Source organism: Haliaeetus albicilla, chromosome 6 (genome assembly GCF_947461875.1).
Source record: "Haliaeetus albicilla chromosome 6, bHalAlb1.1, whole genome shotgun sequence".
Taxonomy (NCBI): Eukaryota; Metazoa; Chordata; class Aves; order Accipitriformes; family Accipitridae; genus Haliaeetus; species Haliaeetus albicilla.
This window is the reverse complement of record NC_091488.1, coordinates 14,501,352-14,520,941: the sequence shown is the minus strand read 5'-3', so window position 1 is coordinate 14,520,941 and position 19,590 is coordinate 14,501,352. Positions and strand designations below refer to the sequence as shown.

General features: G+C 44.6%; 1 protein-coding gene across 2 annotated transcripts in view; it reads right to left on the bottom strand.

Annotated features, from left to right (window-relative positions):
- Positions 1-18,017, bottom strand: part of KCNJ6 (potassium inwardly rectifying channel subfamily J member 6) — a 164,598-nt gene extending 146,581 nt beyond the window's left edge. The window contains exon 1 of one of the 2 annotated variants that reach the window (XM_069785117.1): positions 17,601-18,017. The gene's annotated coding sequence lies outside the window, so the exon portion shown is untranslated. The remainder of the gene's footprint in view (positions 1-17,600) is intronic. The other variant, XM_069785116.1, reaches the window with a different exon arrangement.
- Between the last annotated feature and the right edge of the window lie 1,573 nt (positions 18,018-19,590).

Here is a 19,590-nt window from a genome sequence, read left to right as displayed (position 1 = left end):
AGCAGTTTTTATTTTTTAAAGAGCTTAAGTTAAGGTGAGTGGTCTCCATAATTCACCAATTTCTCTTGCTTTTTCTGCCAAACCTCCTTCTTGTTAAAGATGGGCACCACACTTGCTTTTTCCAGTCTGCTAGAATTTCCTTCATTCTTGATTAATTCTCAGGTAGCTTTGATGTTGTCTCAGACAGTCCTTTAATGTATTCTTCAGGTTTAATTGATCTGAAAACATCTAGGTTTATTTACACTGTAGTCTGTACCTTCCCAGTTATAGGGTAAGATCTTCTTTCTTGGTTTGAACAGTACTAGTCCCTTGCTCACCACAGGCCTTTCCAGTGAAAGCTGATGCAAAAAATGCATAAAATATTCTTCATCCTACTGAGTATCATCTGTAGCTTTCCTTCGTGTGGAGAAGCGGGCCAAGACTCTCCCAGTGCTTCCTCTTACTACTAATTTACTTACATATTCATTTCTTGCTATCACTGATACCTCTTGCAAGCTGAATTTCTATTTGTTTCTTGGCTTCCAGAGTTAGCCTCTATTTCCTTCGGCAATTATCTCCCATGCTATGACATACAGTTTGTGTATGCTTCCTTCTTGTAAGGAAATTCTTGTGAAATTCACAAGTTAGCTCAGCTGATCTCTTACTACATTTCTTGTACTTCATCTGGATTCCTCCGTGTGTGTGTGTGCGCGCGCCTGTGTGGGTGTGTGCCCTTTCTCTGAAGGACAGCTTTCCTTAACTGCCGTAGTTTTCTGCAAAAATCCCCCAAATCCCTATGATCAACAGCTCCTGCAATCTGAGTGATTCTTCTAATTACCATAAAAGAAGTAATCTACTGATCCTTCTAGTTCAGTGACCTATTTTAATTCCCCAATGTATTAGCACCTTGTTCCTTTCCTCTTCTGTCATTACTTGGACACTTGCATCTAGTCCCTCCCCATACATAATATGGCTGGATAAGCACTGAAGAAACCTACTGTGTCAGCCACCTCTTCAAGCCTCTGTTGTACCAGTTAACTCATTATCTTGATCATCTAGTAAGACGTCTGTGCTAGTGCAAGAAATACAGGAAATAAAAGGGAAATAATCAGACTTGTTCAGTGGATTGACTCACTCATTCACTTCATCCCTTTTATGACCTTTCCATGAATGTCCCTATGCATGCCTTTGATTTTAGGTCCCCGTCGAAGTCACTGGTGTTTACATATATCTAGAATCATAGAATCATAGAATGATTTAGGTTTCAAAAGACCCTTAAGATCACCTAGTCCAACCATTAACCTAACACTACCAAGTCCACCACTGAACCATGCCCCTAAGTGCCACATCTACATATTTTTTAAATACCTCCAGGGATGGTGACTCAACCACTTCCCTGGGCAGCCTGTTCCAATGCTTGACAACCCTTCTGGTGAAGAAATTCTTCCTGAAAGTTTCTGTCATCCTTCCCTTCAAGGGCAGTTAAAATCCCCCTCCAGGAAGAAGTTTATAAGCAAAGGTGGTCTTCCTTTCTCTTTGTCAAGAGGTGCCACTCCTCTTACCACTAGCTCATGGAACACCGTTCTGCGGTCAAAGAAGCCACACTCCATCCCAGTTATACCTTGTGAGCAGGGGGGCCTGAACCCTAGTTCTTATCCCTTCATGAGCTTGGCCCTTCACTAAAAGAACTGGCCAAGACCATGTTCCTGATGCTTATGTTCCCTGTGTTTTCCTAAGTTCTTTGCTCCAGCTCTCTGAGCTTCCTAATTAATTTTGATTTGTTCATTCAAGGTAGTATCAGTGTCTTGAGTAAGAAGTGTGGTTAGTGGTACAGGTAAGCCTGACTAACTGAGTGCAGTTTCTGCACTTCATTTTGTGGCATGATTTATGTGGCCAGAAAGGAGCTTAAGGCCTTATGTGCGTCTTGAATAATGGGATTTTAATAAGTAATGAGTATTGCTACTCATGATATTTGACCTTTACGTTTTCTTTTAATCTCTGTTCAGGCACACTGGGAGAAATTCACACCCTTGCTGAAGGAAAGACTAAAACTCTTTCACTGAAATGTTAGCAAGTTTACAAAAGTACTGTGTTCTCTTGGACTTTCCTGTTAAAACATCATTCTCTGCTCTCTCCATCCCACCACTCCTCGCTTTTTCATTGTAATTTTATTATCTTTTATCAACAGCAGACTTGATTCTCGAGTGCATCATGCCCTGTATGTGCAAACGTTGCACATACAAATGTTGCACCCTGGGGAATTAGTCTGATTGAGGTGGAGGATTTACTTTACCTCATGCTAATGCCAACATGCTGTTTTGGAGACCCACTTTAGTGTTTCTACATGCTTTTCACACTCTTGCAAAGTAGTTGTCAGATTTTCCCATCTTGATTTTCACAGGTATATATGTGACTCTCCAGAGTTCAAGGCAGGGGAGAATTGCACTTATGACAGTTGAACACTTACTTTGTAATGGGAACTGGTCAACCGAGAGTTTATACCTTTCTCCAAATAGATAAGTGAATGTGGCTGTGCTGTGTTGAGCTTGGCTCTTAAACTGGGTTTGCATCCAGCTTTTGCACATGGCTGGTTATATAATACTGCAGCAGCATGGAAAGGCAAGAATCACTCGATGAGGAAAATGACAGTGGAATGGAGCACTGAATTTCATTATAAAGGTGAACAACTTCAGTTTGTGACAGCTAAGAGAATGAAGTTCTTTAACAGGGATTATTTGGATTAGAAGATAATTGTACCAGGCAAAATGTCCATCTCTCTGTGTACATAACAAACTGCTGTAGCCCATGGATTTAATTCAGTGATCTGATAAAAAGCATGCATAATTGCATACTTAGTACTACATGCCTGTGGCACTGGTTTGGTGCAAATAGTCGACCATTTGCAATAGTTGACCATGGCATTCTTCTGACATTTGGAAATCCCCAAGTGGGCGTAGCTGTATGACCATCACTATCATGTGGAAATCATGCTGGAAGCTTTTGGAATCTGATGTTCTCCATTCATGGCACTACACTGAAGGCACTAAGAGCCAGCCAGTATAGTACAGAGCAACTATATCATCTATGTGAGCAAAGAACCTGACCGAGACTGGGAAAAAGCTCTATTTCATCTGTGGGTCAGCTTCCCATACCTGTGCCCACCCATGCTGAGGAACTAGCTCTGCAGGGATACAATTTCTGCCTGGTATATGATTGCTCTATTCAGCAAGTCTCTGAGTTTCTGTCCTCTGGTATATGATCCATTCCATACAACACCATTGAGAATGCATGGCATGCAAATCAGCAGTTACTTTGGCCTGCATCTCTCTTCATCATATCTTCTTTTTATGGCACTGTCAATAATGTAGAGCTGTAAGATGCTGCGTGCTGCATCTACTGTAGCGATGCTGAGCTTGAAATGTTCTTTTTTCTGTGGGAGTTGCTAGAGGCAGGAGAGCTTCACTTTGAGATACTACTAAGTTCAAAGTGCTAGTAATTAGGAGAAACCATTATCTGACCTTAAACTGAATATGCCTCTTCTGAACACAGAGTGTTTGAGACAATAAGCAGAGCCCTGCAACATTGCTCTCCCAGTCATTTTCCAGATGCCACTGCTAAACTGAAACTCTGCTTTGTGTTTTTTTAGTAAGTATGGTGTTCTTTGATCTTGTCCCATTGCCTGTAGAAGGGATACAGGTTAATAAGGTCTATAATTGCTTTTTGTTTAGAAAATTGAGTACTCTGCCTGTGGTTAGTGCTCAGAAGTGTTTCTTAGCACTTCTTAGCACTTCATTCCTGCATGCTCTTGGGGACAAAATATGTCATTCCAGTAGGAGACAGAATATAGCATTCCAGTGGGGAAATGAAAAACATTTCAGTATAGGTGAGGGTATGTACTAGAGGATGGGGTTTACTCCCTTCTAATCTGGGAAAATCAGAATTTGCCTACTCCCCACAACAGGCTAATTGATCCACTTTTCAATATACCTTTATACCCCTGAACTTTCTCATTAATATACATTGAGAAAAAGCAAAGAACATCTTCAGGAGGGATGTGGGAAGTCCCTCCCAGTGTGGAGGGTAACCATGGCACATTTTCAGAGACCCAGTGGGGATAAAAAGCTTTGTTGAGCAGCCTTGACAAACTGAATGAAGAACAAAAAGCTTTTCGCTACAGATACAAGGAGCAGGAGAAGGAGCAAGGGAAAAAAGGAGAGGGAAAGATCAGCCACTTGATGGGGAGTAAATAATGAGTATTTAGTTCATTTCAGTACCTGAAACAGCTCTGGTGGCCTAGGGGATAGTCTAGAGACACTTGTATTCATAGAGCTAAGAAAGAAGCTGGAGAAAATGGTTTGATCAAAAGCAGAGCAGAGCGGGTGTATATTTGTTTCAGAATTCCTTGTAACACTTTTGCTGTGCTTTTATTAGTGGACTGAAATGGCAGTAGTTTAGTCCAAGTTACTACTGTAGCAGTGTAAGTCAATCAGAAATTTGACTGTCTTAGAAAAAAAAGCCTGATGATGTGATAGTTAATACAGTTAATTCACGTTTTCAATTATTATCCCACAAAGATATGTCTATGAGGAAAACATCACTATGCTAAAGTTCTTCCACAAAGATTGATATAGGTGACAAAATTTAATTAAGGGTTTTGATTTATTCCCACTGAAATGAGTAGGAAAACTCTCATTCACGTCAAAAGCAGCAGCTACCTTTTATATATGACTAGTATAAAAAATATACAGTTGAAAATATCAGAAGAAAACCAGCTCATGGTAAGGACTCAGAAGTAACCGAACGAAAACTCCTATACACTTACGTGTAACTGTGTATGCCCAGATAGCTCTATGGACTTCAGCAGTGCAGAGCTACTCACACAACAAACATTTTCCAAGTGAATGATTGAGCATTTTTAATGTTTACCTTTGTTTTGCTGCAAATGAGTTAAAAGTTTCTCCAAATTATGTAGTTTCCTATTCCAGTACACATGCACACAGAAAGAATATAGCTAAAGTATTTAGTGAGGGTAGGAATTTTATAAAGGTAACATTTTATAAAGGAAAATTCCAAAACAGTTTCTGGGCTGGGATGCTGTACAACTACTTTCTGCAGGAGAAAGCCTTACAAATGAAATATAAACCTTCTAGAAATATGACACAGATTTGGAAAAGATTGCCAAGTAATCATCCAATGATAGACTATTCACACAGAAAATCAAGTTATACCCCAAGAATCAGCCAAGTTAGCAGCAAGGGACAAGGATACTCAAAGTGGAAGGAATTACGAAATTTAAAAATTAGAATAATGAACATGAGAATATTAAAAATCAAAATACATAAGGAGTTCCTCTATGACTGTAAACAGAAAAATGATATACCTTCCTTTTAAGAAAGATAAGAAGGTGGATTTAGGGAACTACGGGCTGATTAGCCTTTCTTCAGTCCTGGGGAAAACTATGGAGGATATTCTCAAAAAAGCTGTTTCCAGACACATAAAAGACAAGAACATGATCAGGAACAGACAGCTTGTATTTATCCCTTGGCAAATCATGCTTGGCCAATCTGACAGCCTTCTATGGTGAAATGGCTGCATCTGTGGATGAGGGGAGAGTAGCAAGTCTTTAGCAAGACTTTCGACACTATTCCATAGCTCCTGCTAGCCAAACGAGGCCAAATGGACTGGACGGGTAGACTGTAAGGAGGGTGGAAAATGGGCTAGACCTTTGAACTTGAAGGGTCTACAGTTTCAAGTCTAAGAGTTCATGGTGTTACTTGGGGGTTGATACCTATTGGGGCCAGCTCTAATGCCTTCATCAGTGACCTGGACAACAGGACTGAAGGCATCTCAGCCAGCCTCCAGATGACACCAAACCAGAAGGAGCAGTTGATGCAAGGGAGGGTAGGGATGCTACTCAGAGGCATTTAGACAAGCAAGAAGAATGGGCTATTAAGAATTTCATGAAGTTGAGCAAGGACAAATGCAAAGTCCTGCACCTGGGGAAAAGCAAGCCATGCATCAATACAGGCTGGGAACTAACTCGCTAGGTAGCGACACTGCAGGATAGGACCTGTGGGTTCTACAGACAGTAAGTTGCACATGGATCAGCTCTGTACACTTACAGCAACGAAGGCTGAACGTATACTGGGATGCATTAGTAACAAATTAGCAAGCAGGTTGAGGGAATGGATTATTCCCTTCTGCTTGGCACTGGTGAGGTTTGACTAGAGACCTCCAGAGGTCCCTTATAATCTATTTTTCCTATAATTCTGTGGAATGATTTCATAATTCTCATATTCAGTACTGTTCATTAGGTTTTTGTCCTGAGTTCATTAGAGGTCTATGGTAGGGGTTAAGTTAGAGTAATAACTATACATACACTGAACAAGAGTCTTTTCACATGGACCAAAATTCTGGAAGTTGGTAGGACATACAAGATTAGGTCCTTGATTATTGACACAGAGGAAATATTCACAGGCAAGGTAAAGGTAAAGCATTTTATTTTCCAGTTACATGTATAAACATTTTTATTTAGGGAGAAAAGCTTTTTAAAAATTTCTTTTAACTTGTAGTTCTAATAGTTCTAATTTTGACCTCTCTACTAATCATTAATACATGTTTATCTAGCTGCATCAGAACTACACTGTTCTCCTCCTCTTTGCCTCCCACGTCGGTGTGTAGGATTAAGTAGAAGTGCTAATTCTAGGTTATTGAGTATGGCTTTGATAATTACAGTTATAACTGGAGAGTAAAGTTTGAAGTTTAGCTTTGCATTTTGGGGTGGTTTTTTTGTTTGTTTGTTTCAGTGTGGTTTTTTGTTTTGTTTTGTTTTGTTTGTGTTTTGTGTTTTGTTTTTCTTTTTCTGGTGGTGCACCTTTACCAATGATGCTCAAGTGACTAGGAAGCCAACCCACAAAACCCATTCTTTAGACTGCAACTATGCTGAACTGTGGAATATATGCTTTGGGTCCAGTCTCACTCAACTTTAAAAATGAAAAGCTAGCCTGAAGCCAGCAATCTAATTGTTGTAGAAAGTTAAAGTTCTTCCTCTGTGTATTTTGCAAAAAGTGAAGCCTGATTTTTCTCCCTCTTCTGCTTCTCAAGGGGGTGCCTGAGGCTTTGTTTTCAAGCACAAAATTAAGATCTCTTGTCATTTCAGTTGCCAGTGTTTGCTCTTTCCCAATTGCACAGCCCAGCTCCTTAGTTTGTCTTTGTCTTGAACCATATGGGGTAGCCCTGCCTACGCACTTGATAGCTATGTCACTTGGCATTTTAATGGGCCTACTGTCCAAGAAAAGAATTTTTCATTAGGCTTGATCTAATGTTTGCTTACTACTGAAAAGGTCCTCTTTACACAGGATCTAGTCCGGCATGATTACGAGCCATGATATCTCTTTCAGGCATAATATAGTTGTCCCCTCTCTCAGTTTCTCCTTCATCATAATGATCTGTATAAAGAGCTGATCTAAACATTTTTTCCTTTGCTTTTAAGCTGATGGAATAGTTAGACTTATTGCTATAAATTGATATGGCTCTGATCCTGCACTACTTGTTTATGGAAAACTTAATTAAGGGAAAGTAGCAATTGCATAAATCTGACTTTATTCTGAATTTTTAAAAAGAATTATGATATTTCATTGGTTGGTGTGAGGAAATAAAACAGATGACATTTTTTTATGCGTTCGGTTTGACTGTTTCAGCTGTGCTCACCTCAGCCGCTGTTGATTGACATTCCATGGAGGTTGCAACAGCCATTAATTTTAAAATAATCTGCTTTGAAATATATTTTCCTATTTACTCCAAAATCCATGCTTTGGACCTAAAGCAGGCTGATCTTTATTAAAGGTCAGACAGAAATACTCAGGCTCCAACTCCTGGGAAATGTTTGGGTTCATACGCAGCTACCTCTGTTGAAAATGTGCTGTTTACTCCTGGGGAGCTGCAAAACTCCCATAGCAGTACCATGTACTTGCACTATGGTAAAATGTGAGAAACTGTGTCTTAAAATCATCATAAAGGAAAAGGATTTAGAATATTTGTAGATGTTTCTAGAATATGTTAGTTCATCACTTTCCCTCTATCTGCTGGCTGCACTTACAATTACATAGCACAAATAGGAACAAAGTTTAGGCTGGATTATGCAAAGATTTCTGATGACAGTTTTAAGTAATGAAGTCATCCTGAGATGTACTAAGGAAGCTGTATGTCAGACCTCTCTCTCCTATATACTAGCCTATTAAAAATAAATTTACATTTAAGGTCTGATATGAAACCCATTGAAGTTAATGGAAAGACTTTAATGCTCTTCAACTAAAATGCATGTACAAGATCACATATTTTCTGTGATTCTATTTCTGTAACAGCTTGGTAGGATTTACTATTCCTATACATTTCCAGCAAGGCTTCCTCCAGTTCCTTTTGTTATTATTATTTCCCCTCATGATAATATCATACACCTTTTCTCTTCAGCATCTCTAAGGGCCTACCTGATTTTCCTACCAGCCAGCAGCTTAATTCTCTTCTAAGATGTGAGTTGTGTGTGACTCCCCAAACCCACCAAGTCTGGCTTCTGAATGCAGCTGTAATTAAAAAACCCCCAACAAATAAACCATGAATTCTGCTCTTTGCAAACAGTCCAAGCCAGAACTTCTTCCTAATTCTGTCTGTCTGTCTGTTATTTTTTTTTTAATTCTTTGACTTTATACAGTATTTCAGTTTAAATTCTGGTTGGAGATATATTGGCTTCATATCTGCTGTTGTTACCTCTTCATGGAAGAGCAAAGCTATTTACTGCAGCAAAACACTGCTGGAATGCAGTGTGACAATAATAGACGTTTGCTGTTTATACACAGTGGGTACTACTTCTTTTCCGGATAGCAGTTTAGAATACCTTTGTAATTATTTTTTATATATCCTGAAGGCAAAGGCTTTGGTAGTGTTAAGTTAACAAGCAATAAGATGAGAGGAAATGGACACAAGTTGCGCCAGGGGAGGTTTAGACTGGATATTAGGAAAAATTTCTTCACTGAAAGGGTTGTCAAGCATTGGAACAGGCTGCCCAGGGAAGTGGTTGAGTCACCATCCCTGGAGGTATTTAAAAGACACGTAGATGTGGTGCTTAGGGACATCGTTTAGTGGTGGACTTGGCAGTGCTAGGATAATGGTTGGACTCGAGGATCTTAAAGGTCTTTTCCAACTTAAACAATTCTATGATTCTATGAAGTTAGTGTATTAACTGCTGTAGCTTCTTGTGAAGTGCATTTCCAAGCCCTGTGATGTGGTAAGAGCTGGATTCAAATTAAAACTATAAATTTGCTAGTTGCAAGGGGTAGAGAGAAGAGAAATAGTGATCAGCAACATCCAGATGTTGCAAATCGGCCCACATTTCAGTGGGCCATCCCAGAACTGTGGAACGGACTGTTCCGAATATGGGAGTGATTATGGTCCAGTTCTAAGGCTTCTTTCCATTCCCTTTTTTGTTTGTCTTTTTTCCTTCTCTCGAGCCCTTCTCCTTCCCACCTCTTCCAAATTTTGACCTTCTTAAATTTTTATATATCTTTGCAATCTCTGACTAACAATGAAGAACTCGGACCCAGAACTTGGCACTGGGATGCAGCAGAAGTTTGTGGTTACCTCTTAAAAGCTTAAGTCCAGTTGTAGAGAAAAAAGTAACAGTAATGAATGTCTGGAGAACAGTTACATGAAAGCTGTGTTCTCACATACTGCATAGCACTCACAAATGCAAAGTCAACACTTACCAACAACTACCACAAAATCCTATTGTAAATATCCTACATACAATTACAGTCATTAGCACTAGAATACTGCAGATATTGTTGGAATATTTTCTTAGTAACTACGATCTTCTGTTTGCTTGTTTCTCTTCCTGATTTTAATGGTAACTTTGGTATATTTCTGGAAAGTAGATTAACATTGCTTTGTATGTAATCCTGAAAGACTTCTGATGCACTTTATGCTTTAATGTAATTATGGCTAATAGATGGAATACATCAGCTTTATAAAGGTTGTTCATATCTCTGCCGGATACTTGGCTGAGATAAACATGTATCTAGTTTATTTAACATAATTAACTACCTGAAGTATTAAAATTCTTACACAGTAATTCACAAGAGCCATAGACTGAAAGATTACTGGAGAGACACTGCATTTTATGAGACAGCCCCAGTTTGATGTACGCACCACACTGGGTAGTGCTAATAGGCTGTATTCCAGTAGACTCCTTTCTCCTCCTCCCCTGTAAAAATGATGGCGGGTGAAGATTTGATAAACCCTAGTTCCCATTCAGAAAAGAATTAAATTAGGCATTTTATTTATTTCCCATCTAGCTGATATGCTTTCCTGTATTTGTACCAGAGAAAGCCAGCAGCATACCAAGGAGAATACAGCACTAGGGCTGTACCAAGGCTGGCACAGTTTCCTTTACTTCCCTTCCAGCCCAACCTCCTTCTCTCTCTGCACTGACACAGAGGCCATGATTCAGAGCCCATTGCAATGGATGGCAATCTTGATATCCTTAAACAGCCACTGCTGGTAATTACTAAAAACCGGTTTCTTTCCGTTTCCTTGCGTAACTATGTTCTCCCTGCTCCTGCTGTTGATTCCAGCTCTGATAGTCTAAGGCCACCTCTGAGACCAGAAAGCACTGAGCTACTTCATGCTGCAGCTGGAGAGTGTCAGAAACAATGGGAGAAAAAAAATAAGCCTGACTTCTACATAATCTTGATATTTTTATAAGCCAGCCAGGAAGACAGTGATGTAGGACCATGCAAATGCAGAAGTTTAGTGGGTACAGTTCTGTATGGGAGCTCTGAAGACAGGGATTCATCTCCCACACCTTCTGCATCTGTAGATTGCCACATTGATTTAGTTACTTGAGATGCATCCCATGAAACATGAGGCACCAAAATATGACATCTCTAGAGGTGCGAGAAGGCTATACTTCCAAAGCAGGCATTGCCTGTTGAAGCTTTTTCTGTGAAAATCTGGACCCATGGAAATCAATGGGGAATTACCTCTCCATGTCCAGACAGCTATTGAGCTGGAAGAAGGAGGTTCTTAATTACAATCATTTAGCATAAACGCTTCTTTTCGGGAATGGGAAATTGATCTGACAAGCTGATAGAAACTGCAAACAGTGTGTGCCAACAGGAGACGGGGGGAGAAAAAGCAGGAAGGTAGGAAATATTATTTTCTCATTCTTCAAATTAATACTTTGAGGAATAATTTGGCAATTGCTTATTGTTCTAATGAATCCCTGCTCTTGATTATGATAAATACTAAATTATATGATAATTTCTCCTTTGCTTTCACTGACAAAGTTGTCTGTATTGACAAGACACAATGAGATTTTTTTTTTTAAATGGGAAGCAAAAAGCAGAGGATTTCCTGCAATGCTGCAAAGCACTCTGAGCTGGTGCGCCTAATGCAGGGATGCTTATGATAAAGCACTGCAGAACACAGTTGATTAGAGCATTGAATTAACTATGCTCTTGTGTGCTCTCTCTCTCATCATCTTGTTCGTTCTTTCAGCCTCCTATTTCACCCTTTCAATCTGCACATTATTGTTTTCTTGTCCAGAAGTTTTTCTGAGAATTCAGCACAAATGCCAGCGCTTGGCTTTCATCAGAAAACAAGCCCCAGCATTCTGCTCCAGCGACTCCCAACAAATCGTGCTCATGGTGGCTTCTTCAGGTCAGGCTCCAACAGTCTATGTAGATTACATGAATGTGGAATAATACAGAACAGCTGTATAAACCTATGATCTTTAGTGTTTATTTGCCTATGAAATGCCGTCACTGCTCTGACAGTAGCAATCAGACCTAGGACTTCTCTTTCTAAAGGCATGGTTGAACTTAAAGACACAAGACAGTCAGGTCAAAGGGTATGAAGTGAAATTAAAGTCACGATGAAGGCTGTTTCTGCAGGCCTGTGATGGGATGTAGAACCACATCCAAGCTTGTGCTAAAGCACCTCTCCCCACCCATACTGTCTCCAACCACTGCCTTTAGCCATGGGGCACATGAGAATCAGGTGGCACTGCCTCAAGGCCAAACAGCAAAGATCACGTTTGCATTTGTGCCACCATCCTGAAGTCTCTTCTTTAGAATGAGCCAGATACTTCCTCTGATTGGGAGGCTTTTCTGAAGGCTCAGATATCCCCATATATGTCAAAGTCTGAAGCTGAGCTCTCTCAGTATGAACCGCTCACTATGCACATGACCAAAAGGGTAGGTAGGTCATTGGCAGTAAGGATTAATAGCAGGCTCTCTGGCTTAAACGTCTGAATGAGCCTTCACTGTCTGCACTAACGCATACAGTGCTATTAAGGCAAATGCTTTAAAAAACGTAAATCTCTGTGGAATCGTAATTTACTCCCATGAATTGCAAGCTATGCGTGAAAATGTTAGAGTTTTCTGACTGCAAGGCTAGTTCTGCCCTTGGATATACTACATTATTTTCCTACTGAAGTGAGACAAGAAAGTAAATGCTTCTTGGAAGTAAATAATATCAAAGTGAAGAATGGTGTATATTGTGAATATACACTTCCAGCCATATATTTGCATTCATTTTGAGGTAAGGCAAGCCTGATAGAATGAGTCTTTTATTTTCTAATACTAAAGTGATATTTGCTGTCATAGTAGAGCCATGTGTCTTCCGAGGGCATTTCTGATCTTATTGTCTGTTAGACCTACAGTAATAGCATGACTCCTATTCTTGTGGATGCTTATACCAGGAGTGTCATGCTGTACCTCAAACCCAAATACCGTTAAAGTCTGACCTGAAGTTGTAACTGGCAAATAGAAGCAGGGAATCAATGGGCTTTCACCTTTTAGCTATTTTTTAATTCAAATCTCTATTAACTAATACTCCAGAGCAAACTTCTGTTAGCGGCTCTTCTCATTTATGTAAGAGCTTCCTCTGCAACCTCTGGCATGAACTGAGGCTTTTGCAGTCAGGACTCTGCACAGTCCTTGCACTCATGCAGATTTTCACTGATTTTACTGGGCATTGTGTGATTCTGAGGGTCCATTCGCATGAACTTCTGATAGAAATTGCCTTTTAAGAACTTTAAAATGTACTTTTTTTTTGTCCTGTATCTGAAGACAGGATGTTCTGCTGGCCATATGTAAAAGCCCATGATTAGACTACATGTTACTGGCTAGCAAAAGTCCATTTTAATGAGACTTTAAAATATAAACAAGATGTGTTTCCTTACTTGTCAAATGCCCTTGGCCCTGTATGATATTCTACCAGGCAGACCATAGGTGATGAGGTAAATGAGGATGGTGCTCTGAGCCTCCTTATGGACATGATTCATACCTACAGCACAGCACCTTTGCAGCTGCCATACTAATGTATATGACCAAAAAATTCCAGTCTCTGCACGAGACTTTTGACCACAGAGGTTTTCCTCCCCCAGCCCCTGCATGGACAGGACTGCTCCCATTCACCTCCTGCAGTATGCTGGGTTGGAGTGGCCTGGTGTGGGCTGTCCTTTTGCCAGAGACTCCCCAACACTGTCATGAGACTCCGTCAGAAAGCTTCAAGCTTCCATGACAGCCACCTTCCTAGGGCATAATTAAAAATTGCAGTGATGTGTGAAAAAGTGGAGTTAGTAACCTCCCATTGTTCAATGCTTTTATAGCAGCTATTCATAACACACATATAATAAAATTGTATTTCCAATATCAATAGCATTCTAGTAAAGCATCCAATGCACAGTTTTGGGGGAAAACCCAAAAAATCTTCCAGGAAGCCACTATTGCAGGGGAATGAGATTAAAATCCTTTTCTTGGCCTTACTGTTTGGTAAATTTAGCATTCATTCTTTAAGAAGCATCAGTCTCTTTCTGCATGATCAATATTTAAATATTGAGACTTAATATACTAGGAATATTGTTTTCTAGTATTGAACTGCCTCCACCAGTAAAAATTGTACATCCACATAAATGTAACAAACGCATTAACCTAAACCATAGATCTTTTTAAAAACTGCCAGTGTTTAATTGTCCCAATTAAAAAGCAACATTCTGTAGCAAGCAGATGATGAAAACACTGAACAGAGCTCCCAAGCTTTTGACACCAATGAAAATAAAAGAAATAATAAAATAGAAATGTGTTCTCTAAAATGCTTCAACCACTATTACTTAAGACATAGTTTAGTTTATTTGGGAGAATGTTAATATGAATTCTTCTACTTCTTACTTTTATAGAAGCATATAAACAGCTCCTGAATAAAAATCTGTTTGTATATGTGCAAATACCATGAGAAGATCATGACAAACCCAGTAACCTTACACCAACAGTGTCCAGAGTTCCTGATACTTTATAAGTGAAAGAGACAACAACATAGTGCTTATACCTGTGCAATATTTGAACAAATCCCTTGTGATTGATATTTTATGAAAACATAAATGAAATTCTATTTCCCTTGCATAGTTTGAAGGAGACATCCAAAATACCATGTTTCAATAAAGTGAATATAAAACAAGGCTACAAATACATGCTTATGAAAAACAAGTAAGTATTTTCTGCAGTGAAATGATGTATCTTGGGAAGCTCATATTGAATGTGGTGTAAATGCACTGGCAGAAATTCCACAAAGAATTCTGTCTTTTACTAAACTGATTAAGGTTGTGGTTGTGGGATTTTCTGTTGATGTTGCTATAATTAATTTTTTTCTTCTGTTGCTTATAAAGCAAAATCATTTTGTAATTATGTGATAAAATTATTCTGACACTGCAGGAGTATTGCCTTACATAACAAAATCAATAGCTTCAAGTATTATAAATGATCTGGTAACTGCCCTGAAGAGTTGTATTCTATTACTTCTCCTCATTTTCCCACAGGAAAGTAATGAGTTCCCAAGCCCATACTTACTGTTTAGTCCTTTATTTCCATACTCCCTACCAGATAGGTCTGAAAATGTGAGGCCCATCATTAAGAAATTCAGGTCTCCACTTCCATAAAGGCTTAACACATTAGTTCACTTGGCTTGTCAAGAAGTGTAGTTAGGGCAAAATGTGGACCTACAGTTAAAAAGACTTCAACTTGTTATGCTTAGAGATAAATTTGCTTGGAGTCCCTGCAAAAGTACAAAGCCTGACTAACTCCCATGCTTGAATAGGACTCACCTATGTGGTTGTCTCTACTAGGCTAGGACTTATTTGAAACAGGCAATTTATAACAAAGAAGGAACCTGGGCAAAGAAGGAACCCAGCAGCTGGTGTGATTTGACAGCCTGCTTATAGTTAAAGCATGACCTCAAGAGGCTGGGGATTTGGATTCAAAACCAATAATTCTACATGTATCTATAGTTTACTGCCTATCAGGACTGAGGCAAGATAAAATATATCCTGTTTGCTTAATGAAAAAAGAACATCCTGACACAGTGAACAGCACAAAAGTGACTAATCCATCTCTATCTTCCCTAGTGAATATTATTCATTATGCTGTTTGCTTTTCTAGAACTTTTTTTTTTTATAGTCTGAAGCAATAATTGCATACGTAACTACTAGCATGAGATATGTACGGGAAAGCCGAGCCAATAATTTACAACCTGTCAGGGCAATAAATATATCTTGGCTTTTGGTGAATTATCACTAACCTGCATACTTTTTTACCCCATTTTGTGCATTTCTTTAAACCAGTCACCGAATGTCTGAGGAGAATGGTTCTTGATCAGGAGGTATTTTTCGGATTAGCTGGTCGTGATCAAGATCTGACCAGCACAAGCTCCACCTGTGTAATCGTGCACCTCAGCAGTGGGATAGCTCCCTAAGCGAAGAGTGCAATTTCTTCACGTCCAATTTCTCAGCAAGTTTGCTTAAGGAAAACAAGTTGAGAACACGTATTTTTCACAATTTCTGCAGGACTCAATTTATGGATGTCGTGCGCGTGAAGGGTCCTGCCGGGGAACCAGCTAGCCATAACAAGTTACAGAGAACCACTGCAAAAGAGTCGTAAGAAACAACCTCGAGCAAGTTGGCGTGAAAGATGCCGTTTGTTAACGTCTTCGCTCTCAGCTCCTGCAGGCATTTGCCTCAGGAAAGTTTAGTGGCCCTAGGTGAGCCCTCCGCCGGCTCCCGGCGCCCGCCGGGGAGCAGCACTGTGCTCGGGGCTGACTCTCGCAGAGACAGGCACCCGTTTCGGGTGCGGGGACACCGGCGGGGGGTTCCCCCGGTCCAAAGCCTCCCGCCCGCCGCCGCCAGCCGCGCTGCCCCGCGCTGCCCCGGCTGCCGCCGCCGCCGCTGTCCGCGGTGCTGAAAGCGGGGCCGGGCCGGGCCCGCAGCCGGCGGCAGAGCGCCCGGGGGCTGGCGGGGCGCGGAGAGGCCGGGGAGCGGGGGACAGGGCGGCGGGGGGGCATGTTAAGGAGCAGCCGCGAGGAGCTCGCCCCGGAGCAGCTTCCTCGTCCCGCTGCGGCCGGAGAAGAGGCTCCGGGCAGGGCGACTCGGGGGGGGGGCATCTGGCTCCCCGCAACGGCGGCTCGCTGAGCCGCGTGGGGCGGCCCCTTTCCCCACCACGGTCCTCCGGCCCTTCGCCGCCCCCTTTTACCACGAGAGGAAAGTTTTGTCAGTGGTATCTTTCTCCCCACCTTTGGGACCGGACCCGGCCGGGAAGGGGCGGCGGCGGGGACCGGGGGAGGGGAAAGGGGGGGGGGGGGGGAGTTATATCTCCTACTTATTTATTTATTTAGCTCTTTCCTCCCTCAGGTCGCCATGGTGATACCGAGCTCGCTCTCCCTCCGATCAAGCGGAGACGGGCACCCCTTCGTGAGCACCCCCTCCCCTCCCCTCCGCTCCCGCTGCCCCTCTCCCCCGGCGGAGGCTCTCCCCTTCCCTCCCCGCCCGCCCAGCGGGGCCGGGGCCGCGCCGCCCCCTCCACCTGGGTCCGGCTCCCCTCCACCTGGGTCCGGCTCCCCTCCACCTGGGTCCGGCTCCCCTCAGCCTGGCCCCGGCTGCCCTCGGCCTCGCCCCGGCCGCCCTCAGCGCTGCCCGCCTCAGCCCAGCGCGACCCCAGCTCCCCTCAACGCAGCCGCCCCGCGCTGCCCTCCCGCAGGAGCAGTGAGACGGGAGCAGCCAAAACATCTCCCCCCCCCCCCCCCCCGACCCCCGCTTTGAAGTTCTTCCCCGCTTCGGCACCGCCGCTGGGGAGGGGGCGGCCGGGCGGGACGTCGGCCCTGCTGGCCCCCGCCCGCGGGTGCCCGCTGTCGAGCCCCGAGGCGAGGGGATGCCGGCGCAAGCCCCGGGCCCGTGGCGGCGGCAGCTCTCTGCCCCGAGGGAGCGGGGCCGGGGCTCCCGGGCGGCAGGCTTCCGCGACGGCAGCTGGAAGCGGGGCCGGCCCGGCCCCCCCGCCGTGTCCCCCCTCGGCCGCGGCTCCCCCGCCGCCGCCTCGCCGCTTGCCCGGCGGAAAGCGGCGGAGGCTGCTCGCCCCCCCGGTTACATAAGTACAGCACCCCCGGTATCGGGGGGCTCGAGGAAGGGCGTTTTTTGGGGAGTGCGGTCTGGAGAACCGCGGCGGCAACGAGCCGTGAGGGCACAGGCACGGAACCGCAAGCCCCGCAGCTCCTCCGCCTCCCTCCGGTAGCCCTCCCCACCTTACCTGGCGGCGGCACGCTGCTCTCACTCCATGCCGGCTCCCCGCGGGACGGGGCAGGGCGGCGCTGCCCGGCTCTGCACCGGCTCCGGCTCCGGCTCCGAGCCGGTGGGTGCGTTCCGGCGTGTGAGCGCCGCCGGCTGTCACACGGCCCCGAGGATGCCGCCGGGCGTCTCCATTCCCTTACGCCGCTCGCCCACTTCCCGCGCCGCTCCGCCGCCGCCGCGCAGACGGGCACGCCGGGCCAGCGGCACCCCGGCGCCGGCTGCGGGGCTCCGCTCCGGGCCGCTTCGCAGCGAGAGCGGGGCAGCCACCGGACGGCCGCGGCGGCGCCGCGCGTGTCTGCCCCTCGGTGGTTACGAGGGAGGCGGCGCGGAGCGCGGAGCGGGGCGGGCGGGCGGGGGAGGCGCGGCCCCGCGGAGGCAGCCGCGGGCGGGCCCAGGGGCTGCGGCCGGCGCCGGGGGGCTGCGCTAGCCCGGCCGGCGCGGCGGCGGCGGCGGCGGCGGCGGCGGCGGGTGGGAGCGCGGCTGCCGGCAGCGCCACCTGCGGGCAGCGCGGGGCGGCGGGGGCGGCGCGCTGCTTCCGCGGGGGCGGCCCTGCCCGCTGCCTCCGCTGCCTCCGCTGCCCCCCGGCTCTCCCCTCCCCGGGCCCCGCCGCAGGGGAGGCCGAGGCGGGGAGCGGCGCGTAGCCGAGGTGTGACGGCGGGCAGCGGGGAGCCGTCCCCGCCGGAGAGCGCCGTCGCCTCCCGTGGGGGTGGGTGACGCGGGGGAGGCCCCGGCTCTCTCCTCCCGGGAGCGCGGGCACCGGCTCCCGCAGCCTCTCGCCCCGCCGTGGGCCTGGGGAGCGTCCCGCCTTCCCCGGGAGAGTCCTCCCCGGCGGGGCGTCCGAAGGAACCGCGGGTGTATCCGGGTGACCGGCGGGGGCCTGGGTTTGTGCCCCGCAGGACTTCTCTGGCGCGTAATAAGGGCTGGTCTCGCTCTGCAAACGAGCCTCCACCTCCTTTGGGGCACTTAACAGCATCCTTACCCACCCTCCTCGCCGATTCAGTCAGTGGGAAGGTAGTATCTTTGACGCTACTTTCCCACTCTCAGGTTTGGTTGCAATCGGCCACCAGATACCACATTCCTGGGAAGGAAGGGCAGGTACACATGTTCAGACACTAACAGACACTTTCCGTAGGCATCCTTTTCTTAGAAAACCTAGCTGAAAAGTAAACCAAGGCGGCATTTGCCAGACATCATCCTGACCATTTTTTTCTTGCAGGATGCATCCTTTCCAGACTACTCCCCCTTACACTTCACCTTTTGTTGTCTACATTGTGTTAAATTATCCATATTCCAAACTAATGTACCTATTCAGTGGGAAGCAGAATGGGGGCGCAGCTTTTCGGGTAACAGAAGTAACAGCAATCTGCGCTTTCACAACTCGTTTCAGTTTCTCTGTATTTCTTTTTTTCCCTGAGATTAGTTGCAAGCGCAGGTCCACAGCTCATCTGTACTCTGTGACCATATTTCACCAATGATCTTATTTTTTTCTCCTTCTTTTGAGACAAAAGTAGTATTTTAAACCAGCACCACTGTAGCTTGTAAAATCTCCTTATTTGCATTTCCTTTCTCACCTCACCCTTCCTCTTCACACCTTCCTACATTTCCTAATGTACTTTCTGGGAATCTTTTTTTTCTCTGTCTAATCTCATCTGAGTCCATGCGTTTGTGTTGTGGATGTATTATATCATGCTAGTCTAAAAAATGGCTGTGTTCTAGTTTCTTAAGCTTTCTCCATAAAAGGGAACTTCACTGAAAAGAGCAATATGAGGCCTCTTCTTCCTTGCAGATTTGCACGACTATTCATTTCTTCTTGTAAACTACTGCTCTTTAAATCTCTTCCCTTGTGCTAGGCGAATATCTACTGGAACACTATCTGTCCTCCAAGCTGAAGTTCCTTTTCTAGACCCCGCTCCACTTGTTACTCATTTTTCATGCTTTCATTTGCCAAC